Source organism: Culex quinquefasciatus, chromosome 3 (assembly GCF_015732765.1).
Source record: "Culex quinquefasciatus strain JHB chromosome 3, VPISU_Cqui_1.0_pri_paternal, whole genome shotgun sequence".
Classification (NCBI taxonomy): domain Eukaryota; kingdom Metazoa; phylum Arthropoda; class Insecta; order Diptera; family Culicidae; genus Culex; species Culex quinquefasciatus.
The window spans coordinates 171,545,145-171,552,070 of NC_051863.1; positions in this window are offsets into that span (position 1 = coordinate 171,545,145).

The following is a 6,926-nucleotide window of genomic DNA, read 5'->3' on the forward strand; positions in this document are numbered from 1 at the left end:
TGAAGGTTACGGGAGCTAATGACCAATAGGGTTATAGTTCCCCTAATAATATCAATAACAACAACAACAACTTTGTGAAGGCACTGAAGGAACTTTTGTTCTCAATCAAATGTGTTTCAATATTTGCATAATTTCATGAAGCAATCATTGAATAATGATAACATAACATCATGAGTTATAGGAAAAATCAAATCAAATCAAATTATTCGCTCTACACCATTGCCTTGGCGTTCTCGATTTCGAGATTCCTACTCGAAACTAGGTGTCCGAAGGTTTGATTGTTAAGGCAATTGCAAACCTCTTTTTACACCTAAGCTTCCATCCATCCCGGGATTCGAACTGACGACCTTTGGATTGTTAGTCCAACTGCCTACCAGCGACTCCACCGAGACAGGACCCAGGGAGACGACTCCTACACCTGGACTGAGCTTACGACCTAACCTTTTTAGGTTAGTCCGGGGCCAACATTTACTTCCCTGTCCGACGGAAGGCGTGATCAGACAAACTCGTCTCAAAATTTGCCACCGGTACCTTCTGGGATCGAACCCAGGCCGACTGGGTGAGAGGCAATCACGCTTACCCCTACACCACGGTCCCGGCTAAGTTATAGGAAAATCGTTACCAAAAAGTGTCAACAAGTGTAGGGCACTATTTTAAAATTAAATCATAGTTTTGTGTATCATCAAAAATGTTCTGTATTCAAATTGGTCCAGGAAGTCATAATTTTTAATTGGCAACACGTTAAAGCTTAAATGAAAAAAAAATATTTGCCTAAATTTTTTTACGAATTTCTTTCTAAAAACAAAACGCAAAAAATGCCACCCAAAGCCAATACCAACATCCTGCAGGAAACTTCTTTTTGGATATGTATGCTTTTTGATTAATTAGTGTTTGTCACTTCAGTGCCAAGATACAGCAATTTTTTAAAAAGAAAAAAATCCATTTTTCGAAATTCCTAAATTTCAAAAGGTACTTCAAAATGCTTATTGCAGTAATGCCGCTATCAAACATGTAAAAAATTGTAAGAAGATTAAAAAGTTGCTATTTGTTTAAATATGCATTAAACAGCGATATACAACGTTTTCTTAATTGTTTACAATCAATCTTACATTTGTTTTTGAATGAAAATTTGAATTTCAACCAATATTTTTTAAGCCCATGATTTTTTTTGAGAAATTTTGAAGGTACAAAAATGGCAATGGACATGTTCTGTCACGAATGATTGAGTATCCATTATATTAATTCTTATTTTCGATATTTTTTATATAATTTACGGTATTAAATACGGCATCTTTTCCACTGCTAAACATATGGTACTGGTTCTGACTATTGAAAAAAATCCTTAAACTTTGTCAAACAAAAAAATTAAAATCATAAAAAACCGTTTCTAAACGATGGACATTTACAGAATAAATTTCACAGAATATTTATTTTTGGAAATTTAAAAAAAAATCATGCGGATAAAATAGATCCAAAGAAGCGAGAAATTTTATAACTATTTTTCTTAGTTTTGACTTTGGTGAAATTTGAAAATCTGACTCAAAAAAACATTTTGCAAGAATTGCTTAAAAGATAAAGATGACGTGAAGATTTCCATCATTGCCATGATTTTTCGTTCAATGATATAAATTTTGCGTCGCTTTTAATATTTCGACCAAATTCCTTTTACAAGTTGTTTGGAATAGTACCCTACACATGCTGATTCCTTTTGGTAACGATTATCCCATTCCTTGCGAAGTTATGGAAATCGTCATTAATCAATGATTGCCAATTAGGACGTTAATGATTGTTCCACAAAATTATATAAATTTTGAGACACATTTGATTTAGATCAAAAATTCCTTCAGTGGCTTCAAGAAGGCAACAACCGGCACATGCTGATTCTTTTTGGTAGTGAAAATCGTTAAATTGAATTTTGTACAGAATATTTTAGGGTGATGATCAATTATCTCCGAAAATGATCAACGGCTTCACCTTAAAGTAAAATCTGAATTTAAAATTGAAAACTCGGATTAGTTTTCAAAAAGCCGTAACAGCCATTGGTAAACAAAGTCCTTTTTGCATCGGTATTCGACCTACTTACGAAAAACCAACATCAAAAATGCTCGAGATTGTTCATCTACACGTCCTTCAAGTGCCCCATACTTGAAATAAATGAAATTTTGTTTCATTTTCGAGAAAAACGAAAATTAGTGTCAGAGGTCGGAGTGGCTCTTACAGCTTTTTGAAAACTCACCCGAGAAAAGTACATTACATTTTGTTTATAAAATGTTCTTTTTCAAGTTATAGCAATTTTGAGGTACACATGTTACATTCGAGCAATTCCAGCCCAAAACAGGAATTTTTAGGTACTTTTTTCTCGACCCTCTCTGATTTCAATGAAACTTTGTAGACATGTTATCCTACGCTTATATAAGCCATTTTTGTGTATATGGAGCCAGTAACACTCGATAATGGCATTTGAGAAGGGCGTAAGTGTTTTCAATATTTTTGTATTTCGTAATTTAAATATTGCTGTATCTCAAAGCCTTTGGTTCGTATCAAAAAGTGGTCAAAGACAAACTTGTAGGAAATTTGACGGGCTTTTCGAAAAAAATACACTGAAACAAAAAAAAATCAATTTTAATGAGATTTTTTTTCGTTCAAATTTTTTGTGAAAATAGCCTAAAATGTTACAAAAAGACTCACGAAAAATGCAGGATGGAGCAACTCATCTAAAAAAAATACAAAAATCATTTACTGAAACTGTTTTTTTAAGTGCTCTAAACATCAAAAGTTGCAGAAACCGATAGTTGGAATCTATTCTCCATACAATTTTACATAAAAGTCTCCATATTGACCATTGTCCTAAGTCCAATCCTTGTGAAGTTACAGCAGCTTTAAAAATAAAAATGTTGCAAAAATAGGTTTTTTTATGGTTTTTTTTCGTGAGTATTTTTTGTGAGTCTTTTTGTAACATCTTAGACTATTTTCACAAAAATTTTGAACGCAAAAAAAATCATGGGCTCACCTTCAAATTTGACTTTTAAACTTAAAAATCAAAAAATCTCAAAAAAGTTGAATGTTTTTTTTGTTTCAGTGTATTTTTTTATTCGAAAAGCCCGTCAAATTTCCTATAAGTTTTTTTTGACCTCTTTTTGATACGAAGCAACGGCTTCGAGATACAGCGATATTTAAATTACGAAATACAAAAATATTTAAAACACTTATGCCCTTCTCTAATGTCGTCATCGAGTGTAACTGGCTCCATATACACAAAAATGGCTTATATAAGCGTAGGATAACATGTCTACAAAGTTTCATTGAAATCGGAGAGGATCGGGTACAACCGATTCCCTATTTGACATGGAATTGCTCATTCATTTTCGTATTTTGCATTTTAGAATTAGGGTAGGGTAGTCATCAATGAGACACTTTTGGTTTTCAACTTTCAACGATTTTGCTAATTTTTTCATCAGCATATTTTAATGAGCTTTTTGTTGCATTTTATTTCTTTAAGTGTGTTCTAACATTGACTAAAATATGAGATCGATCCGACATCTACAGCCAGAGTTATTCAACTGTCTCATTGTAGACGCACTTGGCAGGAACAATGAGACAGCTGGGGAACAATGAGACACTCTACGAAAATCAATACTTTTCTAGTAAAACATTATGTTTTTGTATTGTTCCATTATAGGTGGCTTGCCTTGAACATTTTAGAGCAATTTTGCCAACATGAAACTTTAATTAACAAAAGTTATACTAAAAAGTATTTAAATTTAGTAAAATCCATATATTTATACCAAATAACATTGTATTTTTGGTTAAATGAAGTTAAAACTCTATAAATATGCCAAAAATCACTTTCAATTCATGTTTTGAAAGATTTACGTGTGTTTTGAAATGTTTAATGAAGAAAAATCAAAGTGTCTCATTGTAACCCATGGGCTAAAATGAGTGGGGAACAATGAGACACCCCTAGATTCTGAGTATATTCTAAATTTTGGTCAAACCTAATGAAGGACATTGTACTGCTTAAAAAAATATAATTTTAAAATCGCGAAAAAAACGAAGTCTTAGAGAACTACTCATCTTTTGAATGATGTTTAATACATTATTTCAAATCTGACTGATGACTAACAATCAGTTTCTCGCGATAACTCTCTTGTAACAAATCCCCTCAAAGGGGTCATATGTAAATAAAAACTGTCAATAGCAAACTTCGTCAATTTGTTTTACTATCAAACTTTAAACAACCTCTATAACTGCGCATCAACCTATCTTCTTCTCTGCTCGATCGCGACTCAAGTCGACTCTGATTCAGCCCGTAACCAATTATTATAATTTGCAGTTTATTACCGGGGACTCTTCCCAACAAAGACGCTGGAGGTTGTTTGATTTAGTCATTTTGAATGGCGTGTTAAAGGATAACTGTGGCTCGTGGATCAGCTAAAATGCTAATTTGTTCACGTGGTAGTTGCATCGGTTTAAAATTAGCGACTGAGCAACCAACCAACAAAACTGAAAAATATAAATTGATTAGTCATGATTTGATTTGCAAACAAAAGACATGGTCTGAAGTCGATAAAATTGCAATAGTTTTTCGTGGGTTCTACAACAAATGTTTTTTTAAACGTCAATCGAATGCCAAAATCATTCTATGCCAAGCTGATCAAGACATCATCCTCTAAAATCACTATCAATCTCCAGGATCGCATTCATCACAAGAATGCAAAACAGTCGAGAAAGCCCATCGCACGTGTAGCGCCCCTAGGACAATCTTTATGTTTCCCCGTCACGTCACGTCACGGTTACAGCACATGATCACAATATCACTGCCCAGATCGATGTCAACTCTGGCTCGTTGTTGGCAGTTCTAGCAGCCCACCCAACCTGAGCGCTGCAGACTGTAATTAAAACTCGCAAGTCTCGGACGTGCTCCAGCGACTTGATGAGTCTTTTGCTGCATTTTTGGGGTAAAGTTACAATGTTTGAACAATTTTGAAATGATACATGAAATGATTTCTGGAGTTTTTTTTTTGAAAAGGTTCAATAAACCAAATTTTATGTTTTTACTTTTTGGGTGTTTTTGAATACGCCTGACTCAAGGCGGTTTCAAAAATACTCAAAAAGCAAAAATTGGAAATTTGGTTTATTGGACCTTTTCAACAAAAAAAACTCCAGAAAAATGAAAAATCTAATAACTTACAAAGTGTTGTTCAACGTTAGCACCGGCAGTTGTTCCCATTTCACCCCGTAATTCAATGCCAAGGTGGCCAAAGTCAAACGAGCTTATTTGGCTTGCCGGTACCTAACAGTCACGTGTGGGGGTGGAACCGTGTCTGTCACCTCCAGTCCATGCAAATTATGGAGTGTGACCGGACAATTGAATTTTTTGCACTCGGCGTCTCCTCAAATAGCATCGTCGTTTATTGCTTGATTGATTGGAAATTCCGGATTGTTTACGTGCAAGATACATATTACTAAAATATTTTGTGATTTTTAGATTTAAAACTTCTTGACCCACGAATGATTAAAAATAAATTAAAATTGATATGAGATTTTTTTAAATTGAAACATGGGATACTATAATCACGTCTATTGATTTCAAATGTAAAAATAATTTATTTTATTTAATAAACGTATACAATTGGGTACTAAAGCCCTATGTCATTTTTTATGTACAACGGTAAAAAACACGATCAAAAACCATTTCTGATCACTTTTTTTCATTTTAATGCAAAAAAAATAATGACAAGACAACATTTTTTTTGATGGATCAACTGTGGTCCCCTTGGAACGAGCTGTCAAGTAGGAACTTTTCTGTCAAGAAGGACCGCGAGGTTAATTTTCCAAAATTTATTTAAAAATCCATTTTAAACTCTATGTGGTCGTACAAAGGGTCATTGTACTCAGAAAAATAAGCTTTATCGCTGTAAAAAATAATATCAGGAATCTAAGCTTCATTTTAGGACCCAATTGATGAACAAAAGACAAACACATAAGAAAAAATCTAAATTATTTTTAATTTGCATGCAATGATTGAATGCATCCAAAATCTTTAAAAAAAAATCAAAAACTCTCCATCATCTAACGCGACTCTTTCCTCTCACTCTCGCGTGTTGACTTGGCATTCCACGTCGCAATCATCCAATTGACATTCACGAGGTTCCATTTCAGGGTTCATATCACACCACAAAAGGCAATGATGCCATCCACCAATACCAGCAAGTAACGTAAAGGTAAAGAGAATACAAAAAAAATCCGCGCAAATTCGCGAAATCAGCTCCGAACCACACACACAACTTTCAGAAAACGAGCGATAATGGGGCTGTATTGCGTCGTATGATCACAACTTCGCCAAACACACCCCTATCAGGCCAATGTTTACTACCACTGTAAACACGGAGTCAACACGTTGTGGTGGTTTGGTTTGGGGTCGCGAATTGTAAACAAACGAGCGCGTGTGGTCGTAAGTGGGGTTGGGTGTGTTGGTAAAATTATTTTAAATTGCGCTCCAGAATTTTTGTTCTGTCTGCACCACCGAACTGTTTTATTTGAACAAAGTAAAATAAATACAACCTGGTTTATTTTTAAATCCAAGAGCGTTTTTTTTGTTTTCTATGCTATAATTGATTGATTGATTTACACTAAACACTTTTTCTTCAATCTATCCTCCATTACAACTTTTTTCAGTTGTTATGTCAACAGATTTTATCGAATTATTATTACATAAATTGGTAGATTAAGATTTACTTAAAATGTACATAAGATTTTAAATTTAAATGTATATTAAGTATTTTTTTATCCCTTCTCAACCCCAGGTGAAACTTTTTTATACTGGCCTAACTAATACTCGAATGGAGGTAACACATTAAATTTATTTAAATTTATGCAATACATTTATTTCTTTGTCGTTTTCCTTTTTTTTAATTATTGAAACA